This window comes from Panulirus ornatus, chromosome 1 (assembly GCF_036320965.1).
Source record: "Panulirus ornatus isolate Po-2019 chromosome 1, ASM3632096v1, whole genome shotgun sequence".
Classification (NCBI taxonomy): domain Eukaryota; kingdom Metazoa; phylum Arthropoda; class Malacostraca; order Decapoda; family Palinuridae; genus Panulirus; species Panulirus ornatus.
In genome coordinates, this window is record NC_092224.1 from 62,544,157 (window position 1) to 62,571,407 (window position 27,251).

Genomic DNA, 27,251 nt, shown 5'->3' on the forward strand with positions numbered 1-27,251 from the left:
TTTGCTTTAAGAATGTATGTGAGAAATACTTAGAAAAGCAAATGGATTTGTATGTAGCATTTATGGATCTGGAGAAGGCATATGATAGAGTTGATAGAGATGCTCTGTGGAAGGTATTAAGAATATAATGGTGTGGGAGGCAAGTTGTTAGAAGCAGTGAAAAGTTTTTATCGAGGATGTAAGGCATGTGTACGTGTAGGAAGAGAGGAAAGTGATTGGTTCTCAGTGAATGTAGGTTTGCGGCAGGGGTGTGTGATGTCTCCATGGTTGTTTAATTGTTTATGGATGGGGTTGTTAGGGAGTAAATGCAAGAGTCTTGGAAAGAGGGGCAAGTATGAAGTCTGTTGGGGATGAGAGAGCTTGGAAGTGAGTCAGTTGTTGTTCGCTGATGATACAGCGCTGGTGGCTGATTCATGTGAGAAACTGCAGAAGCTGGTGACTGAGTTTGGTAAAGTGTGTGGAAGAAGAAAGTTAAGAGTAAATGTGAATAAGAGCAAGGTTATTAGGTACAGTAGGGTTGAGGGTCAAGTCAATTGGGAGGTGAGTTTGAATGGAGAAAAACTGGAGGAAGTGAAGTGTTTTAGATATCTGGGAGTGGATCTGTCAGCGGATGGAACCATGGAAGCGGAAGTGGATCATAGGGTGGGGGAGGGGGCGAAAATTTTGGGAGCCTTGAAAAATGTGTGGAAGTCGAGAACATTATCCCGGAAAGCAAAAATGGGTATGTTTGAAGGAATAGTAGTTCCAACAATGTTGTATGGTTGCGAGGCGTGGGATATGGATAGAGTTGTGCGCAGGAGGATGGATGTGCTGGAAATGAGATGTTTGAGGACAATGTGTGGTGTGAGGTGGTTTGATCGAGTAAGTAACGTAAGGGTAAGAGAGATGTGTGGAAATAAAAAGAGCGTGGTTGAGAGAGCAGAAGAGGGTGTTTTGAAATGGTTTGGGCACATGGAGAGAATGAGTGAGGAAAGATTGACCAAGAGGATATATGTGTCGGAGGTGGAGGGAACGAGGAGAAGAGGGAGACCAAATTGGAGGTGGAAAGATGGAGTGAAAAGGATTTTGTGTGATCGGGGCCTGAACATGCAGGAGGGTGAAAGGAGGGCAAGGAATAGAGTGAATTGGAGCGATGTGGTATACCGGGGTTGACGTGCTGTCAGTGGATTGAATCAAGGCATGTGAAGCGTCCGGGGTAAACCATGGAAAGCTGTGTAGGTATGTATATTGCGTGTGTGGACGTGTGTATGTACATGTGTATGGGGGGGGTTGGGCCATTTCTTTCGTTTGTTTCCTTGCGCTACCTCGCAAACGCGGGAGACAGCGACAAAGTATAAAAAAAAAAAGAAATATATATATATATATATATATATATATATATATATATATATATATATATATATATATATATATATATATATATATATATATATATATATATCCCTGGGGATAGGGGAGAAAGAATACTTCCCACGTATTCCCTGCGTGTCGTAGAAGGCGACTAAAAGGGATGGGAGCGGGGGGCTGGAAATCCTCCCCTCTCAATTTTTTTTAATTTTCCAAAAGAAGGAACAGAGAAGGGGGCCAGGTGAGGATATTCCCTCAATGGCCCAGTTCTCTGTTCTTAACGCTACCTCGCTAACGCGGGAAATGGCGAATAGTTTGAAAAAAAAAAAAAAAAAAATATATATATATATATATATATATATATATATATATATATATATATATATATATATATATATATATATGGGGGAGGAATTGGATGTATTTAGGGAATCAGTGATGGATTGCGCAAAAGATGCTTGTGGCATGAGAAGAGTGGGAGGTGGGTTGATTAGAAAGGGTAGTGAGTGGTGGGATGAAGAAGTAAGAGTATTAGTGAAAGAGAAGAAAGAGGCATTTGGACGATTTTTGCAGGGAAAAAATGCAATTGAGTGGGAGATGTATAAAAGAAAGAGGACAGGAGGTCAAGAGAAAGGTGCAAGAGGTGAAAAAAAAAGGGCAAATGAGAGTTGGGGTGAGAGAGTATCATTAAATTTTAGGGAGAATAAAAAGATGTTCTGGAAGGAGGTAAATAAAGTGCGTAAGACAAGGGAGCAAATGGGAACTTCAGTGAAGGGCGCAAATGGGGAGGTGATAACAAGTAGTGGTGATGTGAGAAGGAGATGGAGTGAGTATTTTGAAGGTTTGTTGAATGTGTTTGATGATAGAGTGGCAGATATAGGGTGTTTTGGTCGAGGTGGTGTGCAAAGTGAGAGGGTTAGGGAAAATGATTTGGTAAACAGAGAAGAGGTAGTGAAAGCTTTGCGGAAGATGAAAGCCGGCAAGGCAGCAGGTTTGGATAGTATTGCAGTGGAATTTATTAAAAAAGGGGGTGACTGTATTGTTGACTGGTTGGTAAGGTTATTTAATGTATGTATGACTCATGGTGAGGTGCCTGAGGATTGGCGGAATGCGTGCATAGTGCCATTGTACAAAGGCAAAGGGGATAAGAGTGAGTGCTCAAATTACAGAGGTATAAGTTTGTTGAGTATTCCTGGTAAATTATATGGGAGGGTATTGATTGAGAGGGTGAAGGCATGTACAGAGCATCAGATTGGGGAAGAGCAGTGTGGTTTCAGAAGTGGTAGAGGATGTGTGGATCAGGTGTTTGCTTTGAAGAATGTATGTGAGAAATACTTAGAAAAGCAAATGGATTTGTATGTAGCATTTATGGATCTGGAGAAGGCATATGATAGAGTTGATAGAGATGCTCTGTGGAAGGTATTAAGAATATATGGTGTGGGAGGAAAGTTGTTAGAAGCAGTGAAAAGTTTTTATCGAGGATGTAAGGCATGTGTACGTGTAGGAAGAGAGGAAAGTGATTGGTTCTCAGTGAATGTAGGTTTGAGGCAGGGGTGTGTGATGTCTCCATGGTTGTTTAATTTGTTTATGGATGGGGTTGTTAGGGAGGTAAATGCAAGAGTTTTGGAAAGAGGGGCAAGTATGAAGTCTGTTGGGGATGAGAGAGCTTGGGAAGTGAGTCAGTTGTTGTTCGCTGATGATACAGCGCTGGTGGCTGATTCATGTGAGAAACTGTAGAAGCTGGTGACTGAGTTTGGTAAAGTGTGTGGAAGAAGAAAGTTAAGAGTAAATGTGAATAAGAGCAAGGTTATTAGGTACAGTAGGGTTGAGGGTCAAGTCAATTGGGAGGTGAGTTTGAATGGAGAAAAACTGGAGGAAGTGAAGTGTTTTAGATATCTGGGAGTGGATTTGGCAGCGGATGGAACCATGGAAGCGGAAGTGGATCATAGGGTGGGGGAGGGGGCGAAAATTCTGGGGGCCTTGAAGAATGTGTGGAAGTCGAGAACATTATCTCGGAAAGCAAAAATGGGTATGTTTGAAGGAATAGTGGTTCCAACAATGTTGTATGGTTGCGAGGCGTGGGCTATGGATAGAGTTGTGCGCAGGAGGATGGATGTGCTGGAAATGAGATGTTTGAGGACAATGTGTGTTGTGAGGTGGTTTGATCGAGTGAGTAACGTAAGGGTAAGAGAGATGTGTGGAAATAAAAAGAGCGTGGTTGAGAGAGCAGAAGAGGGTGTTTTGAAGTGGTTTGGGCACATGGAGAGGATGAGTGAGGAAAGATTGACCAAGAGGATATATGTGTCGGAGGTGGAGGGAGCAAGGAGAAGAGGGAGACCAAATTGGAGGTGGAAAGATGGAGTGAAAAAGATTTTGTGTGATCGGGGCCTGAACATGCAGGAGGGTGAAAGGAGGGCAAGGAATAGAGTGAATTGGAGCGATATGGTATACCGGGGTTGACGTGCTGTCAGTGGATTGAATCAAGGCATGTGAAGCGTCTGGGGTAAACCGTGGAAAGCTGTGTAGGTATGTATATTTCCGTGTGTGGACGTGTGTATATGCATGTGTATGGGGGGGGGTTGGGCCATTTCTTTCGTCTGTTTCCTTGCGCTACCTCGCAGACGCGGGAGACAGCGACAAAGTATAAAAAAAAAAAAAAATATATATATATGTATATATATATATATATATATATATATATATATATATATATATATATATATATATATATATATATATATATATACTTTTTACCTCCTACATACTGACATTGGTTTACGATTCTTGCCGGATATTGGATTTTTTTTGCCATTGTTAAAATTTTCATTCAGTCATCTGAAATTTTATAATCCAGTCTTTTAACCCTATAGAAGCAGATGAATACAGATTTCTGAACAGTAATGTGATGATAAGAATAGAAATGAACATAGGTTAAGATTGTGGACTTTGAATATATTAAGGGGGAAAGTGTTTCATTACGGAGACGATGGAGTGCTGAGGTTACAGCAGGCTACAGTGGAATCAAATTAAGTAGATTTTTTCCTGACTCTATTATTTGAGCGACAATGACTTATATGCCAAATGTGAAATTTTTTTTTTTAGATACGAAAAAATTGGGGGGGTGGGGGGGTGAATTAAGATGAAAACGTAAACTTTTTAAAACGTAAATGGAAATAAAGTGTAAGATATCTAATGGATTGCACAAGTCATCATGATTTCAACAGATCAGTCCTGTTTCACCCAGTGAGGACATGAATCATCAGGCACACTCTACATTAACACAAATTCCTCAAAAATATAACAATTTGCTGACGGAAGCAGCCCACCCGCCTGTGGTAAACCTAGCAGCCATTAAGAAAAACATGTCGGTCGCCAATATCAGGTTTCTTTATGATTTGACAAAATAACCTAACTGTCTGAATCTGGAATTTCCTCCTCACAGTCGGGTCATTGCCATGCTCATCTGCGTTTGTGGAATGTTAATTAGATTCTCTACAAGGAACGTTTCTGTGCCGAAGAAGTGCCTTTAATTACACACACTTACGCGCACCTCTTCCTATACTGAAACGAAACCATGACATTTGTGGGGGAAATGCTGACTCTTTGTGGTGTGAGTGAGAGATCCCGAATGTTTTTAAGAGCTTCTGTTAAGAAAACAATGCATGTCGGTCAGTAAATGACGGAGTAGGAGAATAACTAATACTTTGAGATGACTGTGTGTGTGTGTGTGTGTGTGTGTGTGTGTGTGTATGTGTGTGGGTGGGTGTGTGTGTGTGTGTGTGTATGTGTCAGGATTTGTTGTTCTTGTAGAGAGTTTATAACGTAAGATACTAATGTTGTGATGATGTCACTGTATTGCTGAACCCTAGTGGAGCAGGTTCTTCTACTGTCGCTGTATGCAGATGAGGTTACTGTTTGGTGAATCGTAGGAAAGGTTGATTGGCTGTTACGTTATGCTCAGGAGGAGGATGTTAAATGAGCGTAACGGCAAGTGAATCCCCTATTCAAGGCCATCTCATTAACGCTATATATTGTGATGGTGTTTGGCAAGAGATGCTAAGCTAATCAGTTGACTGGTATCCCACATAACCTCATTCGTTTCATGAGAAAACACGAAAGTCGCTCGATTTCCTATGATTAGTAGCGATCGTTATGTAGCAACCCCACCTGATGTACGTTGAGTTGTATAGATACTCAATTTTCTCCCCTTCTCTACCAGCAATACATCAAAGTTCTCGAGGGAATTGTGTGGGGTCATGAAATTTTCATTTTTTTGCTTTGATAATCTAAATGAAGGAATTTTACAAAAGCTAATCACTAAACAAACCACAGTGGGTTAAAACAGTACGCGTTTTATGCTGAACATCTTATGATAAACCAGCGCTTTCACGTGTTCATTTATCTTGGTCAACCAAGCTGACGTGAACCAATCCTAAACATCATATTGACATTTTGATAAATGAATGTCTAGCTCCTCCAGCGTAAATAACTCTCATACTACTTTCTTACACAGTATTTGATACGCGAATTAAAAGCAATCGCTCAATAATCTAATCTGTAAGCTGTGAAGAAGGTCCACACAAACAGTAACTTTAAATGCTCTTTTCCAACTAACTTTGACTCGGTAAAATTGCTCAGAAGATTGGTCGTGGTCCTGACGCAGGGCTGGCCACTTGTTGCTGAAGATCAGATGTTGCCAACTGCCTCGGGCCCATCCAGCCACATACACGCCAACGTCTGCGGCTGCTACTGCCGCTCCTCTTACTGAGAGAGAAGGGAGAGTGTGCAGCAGTGTAAGGTTACTGTTATTTTCACTAAGGGATCTTGGCCAAAAAACTGCGAATAATGCCAGAAAGGAAAACTTCATTTGATGTACGATAGAATGAAGGAAGGCTATGCTGGAGACAAAGGAAAGGGCAAAAAAAAATTTTGGATATAATCAGAAGAGTAATCAATACTGTTGATATGGAAGAGAGGAACGCATGCAATTAACTATGCAGAGAAAGAGAGGCATACAATGTGCACACTCTCCTGTGTGGAGGAAATCTGCTGAAGGTACGTAAGAATGGATCAGACGTGACCAGTGGTACGTAAGAGGAGATAAGATAACAATGATAATAAGGTGAAAAAGAATCAGTGTTAATGGAAAGAAGAGAGAAGCAAATGCTACTTATGACAGAAATGGGAAGAAAAAAAAGACCCAAATAAAAGACAAAGAAGAGAAAAGCAAACACTGCTAATGATTCGGAGAAAAGTAGCAAACATAAGTGATGTAGTAAAGAGGTAAAAACTGATAAGACATTTGCAAAGCATATAGATGCTAATATTGCAAGAGAAAACGTTACTGATGATACAAAGATGAAATGGAAACGCTAATGATGTTAAAGAAAATAGAAACAAACATTACTAATGATATGGAAAAGAGAAGCAAAAGACGATGCAGAAGAGAGTACTAAGCACTCGTTATGAGAATGATGGGATAAGGAAGATGTTGCGAAGAATGGAAGATGTTGTGAAGGAAAATTTATCGTAACATCATCAGAGGATGTGATTTAGTGTTGTTATACGAGATGGAAGAAAAGCTTCATAAAGAATGCTGGCAGAAATCTAGATAAGGAAAAAATGTAATCGCAAAGGAACTTAGGAAAAAAATAATTACCGATTTACACTGGAAATAAGAAATAATCATGATTTATATAGCAATACCATTACGTTCAACGATCCCTCTGAAAATTGACTGATCATCCTATTGATGCAACGGAGAAAGCTGAATGTTTGTATCTTAATGCAGAAGAAAAATATTCTCTAATGTTAAACTAATATTTGTTGAATGAGAAATAGGGGGTTGAAAATATAAAGATATCAAGATAAGACAACAGAGAAGAGAAAACTCCGTCAATGTTAAGGAAGGAAACCTTTCAGACGGGACGAAAAACTACTTTGGCCAAAACAAAGCAGACGTAAACTTGGCCTAAGATCCCGTAGTGTTGGGGAGAAAAAACCTCCACCGATGGTTCATGTGGGGGAACTTGGACGATAACCCTGCGTCTGTGTTGCCATCGTGTGACCACGGGTGGCAGGAGAGGCTGGTTCCTATGGTTACGTAAGCTCTCTCTCTCTCTCTCTCTCTCTCTCTCTCTCTCTCTCTCTCTCTCTCTCTCTCTCTCTCTCTCTCTCTTAGATTTTCATTCTACAAGCAAACGAATCCATTGAGATACTATTATCATTGTGTATATATATCTATTTTTCCTTCTCCAAATCATATCTAGAATTACGGATCTTGAGTGTGATGCGTAACTCATTCGAAATATTTTTTTTTTTTTTTTTTTTTTTTTTTTTTTTGTACTTTGTCGCTGTCTCCCGCGTTTGCGAGGTAGCGCAAGGAAACAGACGAAAGAAATGGCCCAACCCCCCCCCCCCCATACACATGTACATATACACGTCCACACACGCAAATATACATACCTACACAGCTTTCCATGGTTTACCCCAGACGCTTCACATGCCTTGCTTCAATCCACTGACAACACGTCAACCCCTGTATACCACATGACTCCAATTCACTCTATTTCTTGCCCTCCTTTCACCCTCCTGCATGTTCAGGCCCCGATCACACAAAATCTTTTTCACTCCATCTTTCCACCTCCAATTTGGTCTCCCTCTTCTCCTCGTTCCCTCCACCTCCGACACATATATCCTCTTGGTCAATCTCTCCTCACTCATTCTCTCCATGTGCCCAAACCATTTCAAAACACCCTCTTCTGCTCTCTCAACCACGCTCTTTTTATTTCCACACATCTCTCTTACCCTTACGTTACTTACTCGATCAAACCACCTCACACCACACATTGTCCTCAAACATCTCATTTCCAGCACATCCATCCTCCTACGCACAAATCTATCCATAGCCCACGCCTCGCAACCATACAACATTGTTGGAACCACTATTCCCTCAAACATACCCATTTTTGCTTTCCGAGATAATGTTCTCGACTTCCACACATTTTTCAAGGCTCCCAAAATTTTCGCCCCCTCCCCCACCCTATGATCCACTTCCGCTTCCATGGTTCCATCCGCTGACAGATCCACTCCCAGATATCTAAAACACTTCACTTCCTCCAGTTTTTCTCCATTCAAACTTACCTCCCAATTGACTTGACCCTCACCCCTACTGTACCTAATAACCTTGCTCTTATTCACATTTACTCTTAACTTTCTTCTTCCACACACTTTACCAAACTCAGTCACCAGCTTCTGCAGTTTCTCACATGAATCAGCCACCAGCGCTGTATCATCAGCGAACAACAACTGACTCACTTCCCAAGCTCTCTCATCCCCAACAGACTTCATACTTGCCCCTCTTTCCAGGACTCTTGCATTTACCTCCCTTACAACCCCATCCATAAACAAATTAAACAACCATGGAGACATCACACACCCCTGCCGCAAACCTACATTCACTGAGAACCAATCACTTTCCTCTCTTCCTACACGTACACATGCCTTACATCCTCGATAAAAACTTTTCACTGCTTCTAACAACTTGCCTCCCACACCATATATTCTTAATACCTTCCACAGAGCATCTCTATCAACTCTATCATATGCCTTCTCCAGATCCATAAATGCTACATACGAATCCATTTGCTTTTCTAAGTATTTCTCACATACATTCTTCAAAGCAAACACCTGATCCACACATCCTCTACCACTTCTGAAACCGCACTGTTCTTCCCCAGTCTGATGCTCTGTACATGCCTTCACCCTCTCAATCAATACCCTCCCATATAATTTACCAGGAATACTCAACAAACTTATACCTCTGTAATTTGAGCACTCACTCTTATCCCCTTTGCCTTTGTACAATGGCACTATGCACGCATTCCGCCAATCCTCAGGCACCTCACCATGAGTCATACATACATTAAATAACCTTACCAACCAGTCAACAATACAGTCACCCCCTTTTTTAATAAATTCCACTGCAATACCATCCAAACCTGCTGCCTTGCCGGCTTTCATCTTCCGCAAAGCTTTTACTACCTCTTCTCTGTTTACCAAATCATTTTCCCTAACCCTCTCACTTTGCACACCACCTCGACCAAAACACCCTATATCTGCCACTCTGTCATCAGACACATTCAACAAACCTTCAAAATACTCATTCCATCTCCTTCTCACAAATATAAATTCCTTATTTCTAACCAAATGTCACGCCCATGTTGTTGACAACACTTACAACATGTACAGGACAAATGCATGAATATTTTCTCCCCCTCATTCAGTGATTTTCTCGTTGACTGCAGTGCACAACAGAGCACACACAACAGAGCACACACAACAGAGCACGCACAACAGAGCACGCACAACAGAGCACACACAACAGAGCACACACAACAGAGCACACACGGGCACACATGGCACAGTATGAACCTGAAAATCGAACAAATGGAAAAAAAAAAAAGTGAGATAGTCTATACCGTGCGACACTTAACCGATACAGACATATCTGGCACAACACACAGCCTGAAACACTGAGCTGACGCAAACATGTGTGACACATTAAATAACATGAAACATCGAACAGGGACGCTGAACAAACACAGATCCAGCGCTACATTCTTTTTTTTACTAAGGCAAAGAAATAACAGACATACACATGTGTTACAGTTACTAAAGCTGTTATATAACTACTCATGAACATATAAAATGTAGGAATTCTGTAGATCTCATTACTTTACCAAGCTGCGACACCTGCAGTAGTTAAACATCTGCCAGTGGTATAGGAAGCTGAAAGAGAAGAACAGTTTGAACACAAATTCTCACTCCTCTCCATGCGTCAGCCACCACCCTAATGAAGACAGATACAGCTGACCTTATAAGCATTCCTTTCACCATCTTCCAGAATTCCTTCCTCCCTGTCTCCTATTATTACCTTGACAACGCTTACCTTCCACCTTAGCTTCCAGCTCCAACACTCCCTTCGTCAGCTGATGAATCTGAAGTCGCCAGATGATGACATACTCTTAAGACGAAGCGCTCCACTACACTTGTTGACATGTGAACCCATGTTAAGATATTGTACCCTCAGCTGACTCAAAATCCTTTGCTTCATCATCAAAGCTTTTCGCCAACAACCAAAATGGACCACTGATTAAAAGACTTCATAGTTTTCCCCAGTATGGAGGTTAACACTCGCATAACTTCTCGGTGACTTGGGTACCCAACGCAATCATCCTGATCCCCAGCTTAGTTTGTGGAAGTTTGTGTTTGATATACACTAAAAACATGGTGGCAGTTCTCCACGTTTGATATACACTAAAAACATGGTGGCAGTTCTCCACGTTTGATATACACTAAAAACATGGTGGCAGTTCTCCACGTTTTTGCGGTACGAACTCCGCTTTCATCCACTGCCTCGTCAACTTCTGTACCGCAACTAAGAGAGAGGGAAGACCTCTGTTGTTGGGTTCCGTGAACTTCAAAAATTTTCGACTTTATCATCCATAGCTTTTATTCACGGCATGCAGACTGGCTCAGCGGGCGTCGTCAGGCTGCACAAGGGAGTGCATGGGAAGAACAGGTAACAGTAAACCTGATGGTCTCTGAGGAGGTTATTTGCTATAAGATATTAAAAGTATCTTCAACTTATCTCCGTAGGGAGAGAGAAGGTACTAAAGGAGAAAGCTTCTGAGGTGCTATCACCATCTCATGTCCTTTACCTGTTGTCGCACAGGAAACAAATATGGATATCTTGTCTTTACGCAAGAACGATGTCCTAATGCATACCTGATCGATGGAAGTTCGATGATGACTCGGTCATTCATATCTAGCGATATTAACAGCTCCTCCCTACTACATCTCCCTCAAGAACTGGTCCAACGCCACCCGTTCACCATCAGTGGAAATCAAGACAGTAATCATACACATCATCCATGTTACCAAGTGTGTCCCATCCCCTGCTGTCTCGCTAGGACCCACCTACACTCCTGCAGACTTTTCATTCCACCAAGCTTCTCTGTGTAGCTATGGATGATAAGCCAGTGTGGAGGGAACACACCAGTACCATCATGTAAATTTCCAGTTATTGTATCTACGTTTTCCGTGTACGTTAGACATCTAATAAGCTCCCTGCACCAGAAAAATCTACATGCCAGTTTATTCTCGGTCTCTCTTCCCTCACTTTTCAAGAAGTGTCCGATATACTGGCCCCCCTCGACTTCCTCTAGCCACCACCTACATATCACCTGAAAGTTCAAGAGGAAGCTGCTACACCCCTTTCGCCACCATCTTTTCTTATCCCCTGAAATCCCATGTCCTGTGGGAGCACAACAGCATTCAACCTCGTCCAAACTCGTACAGACCACTGCAAGAACATCCCAGTCCAAGCCATTGTGAACATTAATGATCATTAGACTCCCACCTTAATGAATGTGTAAACACCGTATTATTACCCTGGCCCCTCCCTTCCTTCTAGCCACATTATTTAGGATGTATATAGTTTGCAGGTATACCGCCTTAATTGCATTTTGGTTAATAAGCTTTTAATTATGATAATTTTTCCAGTTATTATTGTTATCATTATTATTATTATTATTATTATTATTATTATTATTATTATTATTATTATCATTATTATTATTGTTATTATCATTATTATTATTATCATTATTATTATCATTATTATTATTATTATTATTGTTATCATTATTATCATTATTATTATCATCATCATCATTGTATTATCATTATTATCATTATTATTATTGTTATTATTATCATTATTATTATTATTATTATTATCATTATTATTATTGTTAATATTATCATTATTATTATTATTATTATTATTATTATTATTATTATTACCATTTTTATCATTATTATTATTATTATCATTATCATTATTATTATCATTATCACTATCATACGTAGTAGTAGTAGTAGAAGTAGTAGTATACAAGCTCGTACGTAAATATTTGAAATTAAAAACATCTTCTTTCATTCGTGTGTCGGCATATGAAGCCACTCACTGGAAAAGAAGTTTTAGAGAACTGCCACAAACACGTGTCACCACAGTAAGCTTCACCACAGTAAGCTTGAGAAATATATCGTCACCAGTCCACGACCGATGTTATTTACGCTTCCGGGTTTATAGAGATACACACATGCCTCTCTGTGATATATTCTTCATCTCGTCACAACAGTAGTTTCTATATATTTGATGTCTTACAATGTGAGGAACAACCATGAAGGGACTTTGTGGTTTATTATAGTTTGTATTCTTGCAGACTTTTTCTTATTTTCTTAGACATTAAAAGTTTTTATATCGTATGTCCTTTTGATGTTGCTGTCTCGTTTTTAGATAGAATATAGTCCACACCGCAGTCTTGGTGTCGTCCACCATCTGCATCTTCCTCCATCCTGTGTCATTACTTTGCTAATATTTGGTTTTTATGAAGGTGCTGCCTCAGTCCTGGAGCTTGGCGTCATGCGCTTCGAAGATCCCCCTCTCCTGTACCATGACCCTGCTTGTTTCCCCAACTACACGCGCTGCTAAAGACCAGTGATTCTCTTCATTTTGTAATACCTCAGTTGATTTCATAATTTCCTCAATTTTGTCATTTTGTCGCTCAGCCACAGCCTTGTCGCTTATACTGGTATCACTTTGACATTCCATTTGACTTCTTTTTTTCATGTTTTTTTTTACATATCCTTCTACTTTCCATTTTTCTTTCCACGCTCAGTTTCCTCAATGAAGCTCGTTCAAATTCATCATATTATCCCATACGTTTCTTTACATCATATATTTCTCGTTTTTGCTTTGTTCCTAATTATGAATCATTTCGTTCAAACTATCTTTCCAAGTTCCATAAAGTTTTCAGAATTCCTGAGCGAAATTTCCAATTTGTTTCCACTACTGTCAGCTCCTTCTCTCTGGATACCTTCGAAAAACATTTCTCTTAATGATTCCCTCCTTGGCTGCCATTTTCTCTATATCCAAACGCATTTTCAATTCCATCATTTTCTTATCGACGGCAATACGTCTCCCAGGACAGTCTGCTGACCTGAGACCTTCTGAAGTTGGTCATGTTTATCTTTTCCTTCTGAGTTGTTCAGCTCGATTTAGAAAGAAATTGACGTCTCTCTCTCTCTCTCTCTCTCTCTCTCTCTCTCTCTCTCTCTCTCTCTCTCTCTCTCTCTCTATATATATATATATATATATATATATATATATATATATATATATATATATATGTATATATATATATATATATATATATATATATATATATATTATCTTTATTATACTTTGTCGCTGTCTCCCGCGTTAGCGAGGTAGCGCAAGGAAACAGACGAAAGAATGCCCCCCCGCTCACGCACATATGCATACCTATAAATTTCAACGTATACATACATATACACACATAGACATATGCACATATACATATGCACTTATTCATACATGCTGCTTTCACCCATAATGGCCGCCACCTCGCCACACAGGAAAGGACACCCCCCCTCCCCCTCCCACCGCATGCGCGCTAGGTAGCGCTAGGAAAAGACAACAAAAGGCCACATTCGTTCACACTCAATCTCCAGCTGTCATGTGCAATGCTCCGAAACAACAGTTCCCTTTCCACTTCCAGACCCCACAAAACTTTCCATGGTTTACCCCACACGCTTCACATGTCCTGGTTCAATCCATAGATAGCACGTCAATCCTGGTATACCACATCGTTCCAATTCACTCTATTCCTTGCACGCATTTCACCCTCCTGTATGTTTAGGCCCCGATCGCTCAAAATCTTTTTCACTCCATCCTTCCACCTCTAATTTGGTTTCCCACTTCTCCTAGTTCTCTCCACCTCTGACACATATATCCTCTTTGTCAATCTTTCCTAACTCATTCTCTCCATGTGACCAAACCATTTCAATATACCCTCTTCTGTTCTCTCAACCATAATCTTTTTATAACCACATATCTCTCTTACCCTTTCATCAGTTACTCGATAAAACCACTTCACACCACATATTGTCCTCAAACATCTCATTTTCAACACATCCACCCTCCTCCGTACAGCTTTATCTTTAGCCCATACCTCACAACCATATAACATTGTTGGAACCATTATTCCCTCAAACATACCCATTTTGCTCTCCGAGATAACTTTCTCGCCTTTCACACTTTCTTCAACGCTCCCAGAACCTTCACCCCCTCCCCCACCCTGTGACTCACTACCGCTTCCATGTTTCTATCCGCTGCCAAATCCACTCGCAGATATCTAAAACACTTCACTTCCTCCAGTTTCTCTCCATTCAAACTTACCTCCCAAATGACTTGTCCCTCAACCCTACTGAACCTAGTAACCTTCTCTTATTCACATTTGCTCTAAGCTTTCTTCTTTCAAACACTTTACCAAACTCAGTCACCAATTGGGAGGTGATAACAAGTAGTGGTGATGTGAGAAGGAGATGGAGTGAGTATTTTGAAGGTTTGTTGAATGTGATTGATGACAGAGTGGCAGATGTAAGGTGTTTTGGTCGAGGTGGTGTGCAAAGTGAGGGGGTTAGGGAGAATGATTTGGGAAACAGAGATGTAGTAAAAGCTTTGCGGAAGATGGAAGCCGGCAAGACAGCGGGTTTGGATGGTATTGCATTGGGATCGATTAAAAAAGGGGGTGACTGTATTCTTAGTCAGGTTGGTAAGGTTATTTAATGTATGTATGGCTCATGGTGAGGTGTCTGAGGATTGGAGGAATTCTTGCATAGTGCCATTGTACAAAGGCAAAGGGGATAAAAGTGAGTGCTCAAATTACAGAGGTATAAGTTTGTTGAGTATTCCTGGGAGGTTATATGGGAGGGTCAAGGCAAGTACAGAGCATCAGATTGGGGAAGAATATGAGTGGATCAGGTGTTTGCTTTGAAGAATGTATGCGAGAAATACTTAGAAAAGCAAATGGATTTGTATGTAGCATTTATGGATCTGGAGAAGGCATATGATAGAGTTGATAGAGATGTTCTATGGAAGGTATTAAGAATATATGGTGTGTGAGGCAAGTTGTTAGAAGCAGTGAAAAGTTTTTATCGAGGATGTAAGGCATGTGTATGTGTAGGAAGAGAGTAGAGTGATTGGTTCTCAGTGAATGTTGGTTTGCGGCAGGGGTGCGAAATGTCTCCATGGTTGTGTAATTTGTTTGTGGATGAGGTTGTTAGGGAGGTGAATGCAAGAGTTTTGGAAAGAGGGGCAAGTATGCAGTCTGTTGTGAATGAGAGAGCTTGGGAAGTGAGTCAGTTGTTGTTCGCTGATGATACAGCGCTGGTGGCTGATTCGGGTGAGAAACTGCAGAAGCTGGTGACTGAGTTTGGTAAAGTGTGTGAAAGAAGAAAGTTGAGAGTAAATGTGAATAAGAGCAAGGTTATTAGGTACAGTAGGGTTAAGGGACAACTCATTTCGGAGGTAAGTTTGAATGGAGAAAAACTGGAGGAAGTGAAGTGTTTTAGATATCTGGGAGTGGATTTGGCAGCGGATGGAACCATGGAAGCAGAAGTGAATCATAGGGTGTGGGAGGGGGGGCGAAAGTTCTGGGAGCGACGAAAAATGTGTGAAAGTCGAGAACTTTATCTTGGAAAGCAAAAATGGGTATGTTTGAAGGAATAGTGGTTCCGACAATGTTATATGGTTGCGAGGCGTGGGTTATAGATAGAGTTGTGTGGAGGAGGGTGGGTGTGCTGGAAATGAGATGTTTGAGGGCAATATGTGGTGTGAGGTGGTTTGATCGAGTAAGCAATGATAGGGTAAGAGAGATGCGTGATGGTAAAAAGAGTGTGGTTGAGAGAGCAGAAGAGGGTGATTTGAAATGGTTTGGTCACATGGAATGAATGAGTGAGGAAAGATTGACAAAGAGATTATATGTGTCAGAGGTGGAGGGAACGAGGAGAAGTGAGAGAGCAAATTGGAGGTGGAAAGATGGAGTGAAAAAGATTTTGAGTGATCGGGGCCTGAACCTGCAGGAGGGTGAAAGGCGTGCAAGGAATAGAGTGAATTTTAACGTTGTGGTATACCGGGGTCGACATGCTGCAATGGAATGAACCCAGGCATGTGAAGCGTCTGGGGTAAACCATGGAAAGTTCTGTGGGGCCTGGATGTGGAAAGGGAGCTGTGGTTTCGGTGCATTATTACATGACAGCTAGAGACTGAGTGTGAACGAATGTGGCTTTTGTGTCTTTTCCTAGCGGGTGGAGGGGGTTGTCATTTCATGTGCGGCGGGGTGGCGACGGGAATGAATAAGGGCAGACAGTATGAACTATATACATATGTATATATATGTATATGTCTGCGTGTGTATATGTATATGTATATGTTGAGATGTATAGGTATGTATATGTGCGTGTGTGGACGTCTATGTATATACATGTGTATGTGTGTGGGTTGGGCCATTCTTTCGTCTGTTTCCTTGCGCTACCTCGCTAACGTGGGAGACAGCGACGAAGTATAATAAATAGATAATCAAATATATATATATATATATATATATATATATATATATATATATATATATATATATATATATATATATATATATACTTATTTATTTATAAGGGATGGAATAAATTGGGACCATATGGTACTCCACAGTCGACGTACTATGAGTGGACTGAACCACATCATGTGAAGCATCGTAAGTAAACCATGGAAAGGTGTGTGTGTAGGGCCTTGTTGTGTATTGCGAGCTGTGGTTTCGTTACATTACACATGACAGCGAGAGAATGGATGTGATCGGATGCGGCCTTTCTTTGTTTCTGGCGCTACGTCGCTAACAGGGGGGAAACTGCGATAAAGTATGAAAGAGAAAAAAATATTTTTCTTATTTTCAATAGCCAAAAATATGCCCCAGTCATAGCCATCTTGGATAAAGCGGAAGACAGTGAGTAAGAGAACAAAGACTATCGGAAGGATTAATATAGTCAAACACCGAAGTTTTAAGTGCATCAAAGTTAACGACAAAGATGCAAGGGAATTCCACAACTTAACTGACCTAGGAAAGAGAGAGTCACAATAATCAGTTCTGGTGTGGCTTGTCTCCACACACACACACACACACACACACACACACACACGCTATGGAAAGAAACACTCCCACCAATAATGCGAGTCCGCGTCATGTGGTGTGGGCCACAGGCAGACGTCTCACGAGAGCAGTGGCCAAGAATATGTCTATATAACAGAGAGAAGCGATATTGCGGCGGACGGGTAAGGATACTTGAGGGAGAAATTTAGTATGGCGGTAAGAGCGAAGCGGAGGATGGAACACCCCGGGAATGTGAGTATAAGTCAAATTCTGGAGCAGATGAGAATCCAGGAAGTATGGAGGAGTTGCTCACAAGAAGAGAACAAGATTGCAACACCCGTAAGATATTGCAGCTTTTAGAAAGGAAATTTTGTGATGTTGGTTGTGGAAGGTGTAGAATGGAGGACTTGGCTAGGTTAGGTTAGGTTAGGTTAGGTATGGAGGAATCGAAATGTTCAAGATTAAGGGACAAGAGATGTCAAAAGAAACATACGTGCATTTTGTTATGCCACTGTTGTATGTGATTGTTTCTATACTCCCCTCTGTCAACAGACGGTAATACAGCCCCGCCGAAGGTGACCATTCACTCGCAGCGTATCCTCAGATAGGAAGAGCCTTATTGCGCCTACATGAATTTCATACTTTACCATACGTTCCCCGTGTTTGCGAGGTAGTGCAACGAACAAATGAACAATGGCCGCATTCGATCGCACCCATTTTCTAGTTGTCATGTGTAATGCACCGAAACCACAGTTTCCTATTCACAACCAGGTTTCTCAGACCTTTCCATGGTTTACCCAGGCCGCTTCACATGCCCTGGTCCAGTCATCGACAGCACGTCGACCCCCGTTCCTATTCACTCTATTCAATGCACGCTTTTGACCTTCCTTCTCCCTGCGCTGTCTCACTTTACATGGAAAAGATATAAAAAAAGTGGTTGTATAACAATGACACTTTATCCTGTTTACTGTATTAAACAAATTGATTGCATAGCAATTAGAGTTTTTTGGTTTACTTCGTATGTTAACCTGAACTCTGCTTTCATCTTCTTTGTCATTGATTTTCGCACATTATTAACCTCCTTCCAAAAAATCTTATTCTCCCTCAGGTTTACAGATATTCTCTCATCCCAACTCGCATTTGCCTTCTTTTACAGCCCCTGCACCTTCCTCTTTACATTTCCCAATCATTTGCATCCCTCTCCTGTAAGTATTTACCATGTACATCTCTTTTCTCTTTCACTAGCAACTTCACTTCATCATCCAACCACACACTACCATTTCTAAACCTCCTGCCTCCCACCTTACGCATACCACACTTATCTCTTGCGCATGTCAGCACTGCTTCCTTAATTACCTCCCATTCGTCACACACTCCCCTACCTTTCTCTACTCTCACCTTTTGCCATTCTACACTTAATTTCTCTTTTCGAAGCCCAGTTAATCTAACCATTTTTTTTCACCCACAATATTTTCTCACTTCCGAAAACTTCCACAAATCTTCACCTTATCTTCCACAAAGTAGCGATCATACATCCCACCAGCTGCCCTTCTCAGCACAATCACATCCAAAAGTCTCTCTTTTGGACAGCTATCAATCTGTATGTAAGTATGTGAGTCCCTTTTTCAACAAACCAAGTATTCCCAATCAACAGTCCTCTTTCTGCAAACAACACCAGAAGCTGCTCACCATTTCCATTCATGATAGTGAATACCCCATGCCCCTTAATTATACCCCTAACTACCACATGACACGCCTTACTATTTAAATCACCCATTACTAATACCACGTCTCCTGCATCAAAGCTGGTAACACACTCACTCAGTTCCTCCATCACACATACTTGCCGCAGACCCATCGTCACCTGAAGCAACACACCCGCCTTTCATACTACTCGCATACGCGCATTACACTCTTGATAGGAATTTCACTGTGCTTCAAGTAGCGTTCCTACCACGCCATATGTTCATAACACCTTCCACAAAGCATCCCTATCAACCCTAGCATACACTCTCTCCAGTTTCACGAATGCCACTTACAAATTTCTCTCTCTCTCTCTCTCTCTCTCTCTCTCTCTCTCTCTCTCTCTCTCTCTCTCTCTCTCTCTCTCTCTCTCTCTCTCTCTCTCTCTCTCTCTCTCTCTCTCTCTCTCTCTCTCTCTCTCTCTCTCTCTCATCTATCTATCTATCTCTATCTCTATCTCTCTATCTCTATCTATCTATCTATCTCTCTTTTTCTCTCTCTAAGTACTTATGTACTTATTACAGAAATTCGTCGAAGCAAACAAACATTCGACCCAAAGGTTCCCTACCACACCTGAAACATCTTTCCTTCCCAGCCTTATGATATGTGAATGCCACCCACACCCTCACGATTGCCACCTTGCCACCCTGTGATGATCAGTCCTCCTACGGCTGGATTTTCTATACCATATGCAGACGCCAGTGTAAAAGGCTGGTTCCCCGGGGACTTCCCTCACCATGGAGAGGGAAGTCCACGGAGAACTCGGGGTACAGATATTTTCCCCTTACGTCATCATCCGGGTACTAAGCCCACTGGCTCTCCCGTAAATCACGCTCTCTCGTCAAAATTACTCTTCCTTACCTTGTAGTATAAGGAAACGTAGGGAGTTAACGATGTATGTAGCAAATGTCAACGTAAAATGAAATGTTCACAGGAAATATTCTGATAAACTTAACGAATTGTCAAGGTGAAACTTACGTCCATTATATATATATATATATATATATATATATATATATATATATATGTCTGCTTTTATTCATTCCCATCGCCACCTCGCCACACATGGAATAACATCTCCCTCCCCCCTCATGTGTGCGAGGTAGCGCTAGGAAAAGACAACAAAGGCCCCATTCGTTCACACTCAGTCTCTAGCTGTCATGTAATAATGCCCGAACCACAGCTCCCTTTCCACATCCAGGCCCCACACAACTTTCAATCCATTGACAGCACGTCGACCCCGGTATACCACATCGATCCAATTCACTCTATTCCTTGCACGCCTTTCACCCTCCTGCATGTTCAGGCCCCGATCACTCAAAATCTTTTTCACTCCAACTTTCCACCTCCAATTTGGTCTCCCACTTCTCCTCGTTCCCTCCACCTCCAACACATATATCCTTTTGGTCAATCTTTCCGCACTCATTCTCTCCATGTGCCCAAACCATTTCAAAACACCCTCTTCTGCTCTCTCAACCACGCTCTTTTTATTTCCAGACATCTCTCTTACCCTTACATTACTTACTCGATCAAACCACCTCACACTACATATTGTCCTCAAACATCTCATTTCCAGCACATCCACCCTCCTGCGCACAACTCTATCCATAGCCCACGCCTCGCAACCATACAACATTGTTGGAACCACTATTCCTTCAAACATTGCCATTTTTGCTTTCCGAGATAATGTTCTCGACTTCCACACATTCTTCAAGGCTCCCAGGATTTTCTCCCCCTCCCCCACTCTATGATTCACTTCCGCTTCCATGGTTGCATCCGCTGCCAGATCCACTCCCAGATATCTAAAACACTTTACTTCCTCCAGTTTTTCTCTATTCAAACTTACCTCCCAATTGACTTGACCCTCAACCCTACTGTACCTAATAATCTTGCTCTTATTCACATATATATATATATATATATATATATATATATATATATATATATATATATATATATATATATATATATATATATATATATATGAAAAGACAACGAAGGTCACATTTGTTCACACTTAGTCTCTATGTGACATGTATAATGCACCGAAACCACAGCTTCCTTTCCACATCCAAGCCCCACAAAACTTTCCATGGTTTACCCCAGACGCTTCACATGCCTTGGTTCAATCCATTGACAGCACGTCCACCCCGGTATACCACATCGTTCCTGTTCACTCTATTCCTTGCACGCCTTTCTCCCTCCTGCATGTTCAAGCCCCGATCGCTCTAAATCTTTTTCACTCCATCGTTCCAACTCCAATTTGGTCTTCCACCTCTCCTCGTTCCCTCCACCTCTGACACGTATATCCTCTTTGTCAATCTTTCCTCACTCATTCTCTTCATGTGACCAAACCATTTCAAAACACCCTCTTCTGCTCTCTCAACCACACTCTTTTTATTACCACACATCTCTCTTACCCTTTCATTACTTACTCGATCAAACCACCTCACACCATATATTGTCCTCAAACATCTAATTTCCAACACATCAACCCTCCTCCGCACAACTCTATCTATAGCCCACGCCTCGCAACCATATGATATTGTTGGAACCACTGTTCCTTCAAACATACCCATTTTTGCTCTCCGAGATCATGTTCTCGCCTTCCACAGTTTTCAATGCTCCCAGAACATTTGCCCCTCCCCACCCTGCGACTCACTTCCGCTTCCATGGTTCCATCCGCTGTGTGTGTGTGTGTGTGTGTGTGTGTGTGTGTGTGTGTGTGTGTGTGTGTGTGTGTGTATGTGTGTGTGTGTGTGTGTGTGTGTGTGTGTGTGTGTGTGTGTGCGTGTGTGTGAATCCCATCGACAAATGAGCAGGTCAGAGTGATAGAAAAACACAGGATCGAGCTGTTTTTTCGTTACGATTCGGCTTACAAGGAAAGGTTAGAAAAACATTGATTACAACGTGAAGAAGCTAGCAAGCTTTGACGTCAAAGTATGAATCACAAATGTTCCGGTAGATGGAGTAATGACCGCTTGGTCAGACACAACCCTTCCACAGACCCACCTTCAACTGAAAACACCTTCTCCTCTGTCTTTCTATCTGCACACACTAATTGCACTCCTGATAAATACTCTTCAGTGCAGCTTTCTTCCTACACCATCCATTCATAAATGATTTCCACAAAGTATCTCTTACGACCCCGTCATGCTCTTTCTCCCAATCAATAAATGCCAAATGAAAATCCTTATTTTTTCCATATCTATCATAAACATTTGCCAAGCAAACACCTGATCCACACATTCTCTACCACTCTTAAAACCACACTGTCTCCCAAACCTGATGTTTTGGGAATACCACCACCCTATCAGTCACTACTTTTTCTATACAACTTACTTGGTACTCTCAACAAACTTATTTATACTTCGAATGTTGTTCTGCCTTTATACAGTGTCACTGTAATAGCATCGCCAAACCCCTCACCATGAGCGCCAAATATACATTGAAAGTCCTAAGTGACCTATCAGCAGTATAGTCATCCATAATCCACTCGAGCAACCTTAGTTCCTATCATCTCACGTAAGGTTCTCATCGTCTCTTCTTTCTTTCGCCAAACCACTTACTATGAGTCTTTCACTTCTCGTACCTCCAAGTTTAATTCATCTGCCATACTGTCGTCTAACACCTTTAACAATCTCATATTGGCAACCATCTCTTCTTCAGCTCATCCCTGTCTGTTATCACTTCCTCATCTGCTCCCATGTGTGTCCTTTTTCCTCTGATACTATTAACCTCCTTTCACAACTTTTTATATGCGTTCTGAGGTTTGTCGAAACTCTCTTGCACCAGCTCTCATTTGTCTTTTTCTACCTCTGCGATTTTCCCTTAACCTCCTGTCGCTTCCTCTTGTACATCTCTGTATCACTTTCATTCTATCCTTGCTGATAACACCCATACAGCTCTCATTTCTCATCCCCTAGCATCTTATCTTACTCATTCTACCATTTAATAACTTTTTCACACGATCACCTCCCACCTTCCACATGCCACACACTTTTCTCACACATGTATGCATTGCTTCTCTAAATACCTCACATGCGTCGCCCACCTCCACAGTTTCATTTGTTCTCACTTTCATCTCTCCTTCTATCTCTTCACTCAAGCCTCTTTTCCATACTCACACACTTTCACCCACTTCTTCCCACCCCACATGATTTCTTCTTAAAGCCTTTACAGAATATCACCTTCGCCTCCACCAAACAGTAATGACACAATCCAGGAATCATATCTTTCTTCATTCTCACATCCATCGAGTAGTACAGAATCCACTAATGCCCACTTACCATCTGCCCAACTCATCAATATATACTCTTGTGTGTGTCACTCTGTTCAAACCAGTTATTACTAATCACCAGATCTTTTTTTAGCACAGCTCCTCAAGTTGTTTACCATTTGGGCCTGTGTATAACTAGGCATGCTAACCTCATTTTGACATGTTTTGTTAAAGCGTGCATGATATTCATGGCAAATCAGATCTCATTTTATTCTTTTCTCATCTCCTTAGAGCACACCTAAATCTACAATTTGCAGTGTTCATTCCTAACTTCTCCTATATAAATGTTTACACTAACAGAACATTTCGTTCAAGCACCATCAGGTGAACTAGCATAAACCTGGAAATACGGTATGTAAGATTAACTCTCTGAAAAGAACCATGTCTTGAGATCTGGAAGCAAAATGATGGACGTGGAGATAGCAAGGCCTTTATAACGCTGGGTGGAGAAGCCATTGTCAGATCGGGTTGGTGGAACGCGGGAGGGTCGTCGGGCGGGGCGTGGGAATCAGGTCAAGTGAGTTGTGTGTGGATGATGTCTCCCACTCTGGGTGTACACTAGACCAGAGGGTCCTCAAAGCCTCGGACATGGATGTTTGTTTAGAGAATAACTTTAGAATTTCTTTTCATTTCGGTGTTTTGAACGTTGATGCTGCTCGGGTTGCTCTCCCTCATTTAGCAAATAGCTTCGAGTACCTGGTGTTTTATTGGGTATCGTTACGTTGTGTTGACGTCCTTGTGATTTTAACCATGCTTTACCTAGCGTCAATCGGACTATGGTGATTCTTCGCAAGATTCATAGATACATTCGTTTTGTATGTGGAGGGTGATGCGCTTGCTGACTGAGGACTATGTCATACTAATAAAATTCGTGTTGTTCTAAAGATTACATCCTCCAGCTGGAACATTTAAATTCATACATTGTGTCAGTTGTTTTAAGAGAATTATCGTCGTGGTTTAGATTGCGTTCCATGGCTGTGCGTCTCGTTGTGTTTTTCTTGCTATGTTTTACAGTACGTGTTCATCTACTTCGTAGGCTGGGCTTATGTGATTCCTGTTGTATTCAAGAAGGATATGTGATGAGGTATGCATCTGTGACCCTGAACTATTGAATGAAGTAAGTCAATACTTTACTTAGATTGTGAATTTAAGATGATTAGAGTATATAGGGAATGGTCATGTGGCTGAAGTGTACAAAAACCTACGTCTTTTATCCAATGCGAATATAAATACAACTTGTTAGGTAACATGTGACATACAGACAGTCCATAAGTTTTCTGCTTATTTCAGATTCCAGACTGAAATAAGAAATATCTTAAGAACAAATTACATATGGACGGTTTCCCTTTTTAAGCTGTTCTTAATGTATGTACTGGGAAAACAGTATACAAATACTTGTGTGTTTCAGTAAAACTACCAACCGTAATTAGAGACGTGACATACTTTCATATCCCATCCAGTGGGAAAGATAGGTAGTTATGCAGTCCATAAGAAAATAATTATTTTTGATATTTGGATAGGTTTCAAAAGGCGAGAATTACGAGCCAGTAATACTTTCCTTTTTAAGTTCAAGGATGCTACTCCAGCACAGTTGCATTCATTTGTTGTCTACAAATACAAGTGCAATACCCGTAATGCTGTGTATATCATGAAGTTGAAGCGACACTTAAAATCTCGCATCCCAGCACACCTAAAGCGAGTCTTTGTCAATAAGCAGCGATTGCGCACCTGCCAACTTGCCCACCTTAACACTACGGAATGACGCTCACGACAATGACCACACATTGTCAGCAGCGTGTTTCTCTGTGCTGGACAGGAGCCCATCAGCGTGTGATCTGTTTACAGCAGTCACTCATGTCCTACAGGAACAGAGAGAGGTATCGCTAGGTATATTTGGTTTCTGAGAAAGATAGATTTAGACTAAAACTGTCCAGCTGTCTTAAGTCTGTTTTAGCTTTATGATTTTAACTTTAAATTGTAGGATTTTGATACCGACCAGGAAATACTGCCTTTGTTTATATGTATGTGTCACGTCTTAAGGCAAGTTACTCAAAGTGGAATTGTCTTTCCCATTATCCAACATACGTTTAGTTTTGACGATACTAACATTTTATCCAAGTAACAATTTTAGACTTACTACATTTTTATGATTTATATAGAAATTCATGATATAGATATTGCATATATATATATATCATCCTTTTTTCAAAAGGATAATGATAAGCATTGTCCAAACCTGTAACAACTTCTCTCGTGTTACAAACTGGTTAACCTGTGTTCTGGGAAACATATTTACAGTTTCCTTTGCTGATAAAGTCATCTGATTCATATGAAATAACATTCTGATTCAAATTCAGTATTTCTCCTATGTTTGATTAGAGACGATGCAACAATATTCCTATCTAATACTAGGTTGTATATGATAACCTTAACGTTGCTCCAGTCAGTTTGATGACCAAAATCGCTACAAGGAACAAATATTGCATTAGATTCTTGACCTAACCTAACATTTTTTTTTCTTCAACCCTGACACTAAGAATTACCAGTCTGAACACTGTAAAACTAATCACAACCTTTACAAGGAATATTGTAAACACAACCCTTCCGTGCAGTTACGGAATTTCTGACAAGACTTTCCCTGACAGTATCATTATTGCTAAAGACTAAATTGATGTTAAATGTTTATCAATAAAATAGTAACATTAAGCAAGTTCTCACAGTAGGGTGGCGCCAACAATTCTTTGTTCACAAATTGGTCTTTAAGTTGTACATTGCAAAAAAGACTTTCTAGCAGGATTTTAAGCTGAGTGAGTCAAGGAAATGTTTGGGACACTATGATTTATAAAAATCGTCACTGACTCTGCTAAGTCTATCGTCAGTGAAATCTGGACTGCTTATGCGAAATGCTCTGAGAAACACTGATGAAAACACAAATTATTTCACCGTGGTAGGGAACATATGGCAGACATTTATGGGTTTACAATATACGAAAACCATTATTTCCAACCCTATGAATATTACAGCCAAAGGATGCTATGGCACTGTCTGTCTCAGTTTCAGATGTGAACTATAACGAGTCAAACAAACAATTCAGATTGGTAAGAAACAAATGTTACCAACATACCGGTACTATTTGACAGTACTAGGTAGTACGAAATTAAAAGGTAGTACGAAAGCGTTTGACACGTCATATTTTCCGTTTCCTTGTGGTTTTACCTTCGCGCGCGCGCACACACACACACACACACACACACACACACACACACACACACACACATAAATAATGTATCGTGATTTTAGGAGCATAGAGGAGTGAATGGGTTGTCATGAAGAGGGAGACGAAGAGAGAGAGGTAGAGTACAGGGTGAATTAGATTAGTTGGCGTGGGTGAAGAAGAGGAGGACGAAGGAGCTTAAGTGTATGACTTCGATAAATCACAAGGCTAGATGTCAGCAACACCACACCTGTGGCCTATATACTTACCCTAAGTAGCACACGTATCTTCTCGTAGATTTTCGTACGTCCATATTTCATCTTAAGTCGTTTTGATATTTTTCAGCATGTGTTTCATTTTCCCAAAACTATCCGAAAGATAATCTTTCGTGGCAAGTTAATCTTCTCATTAATGATGCATGATTAGTTTTTCCATGAATATCAATTTTCACATTATGAATATTACAGGAGGGTTTTTTCTTTCTCTTTTTTTTTTTTTTTTTAGATAATTGAGAGTCGAGCCACATTAAAGAGAGCGCTGTAAGGCCATGCATCACTGACGAGCATAATGATAAAGCCATTTACCTCCCGCATCA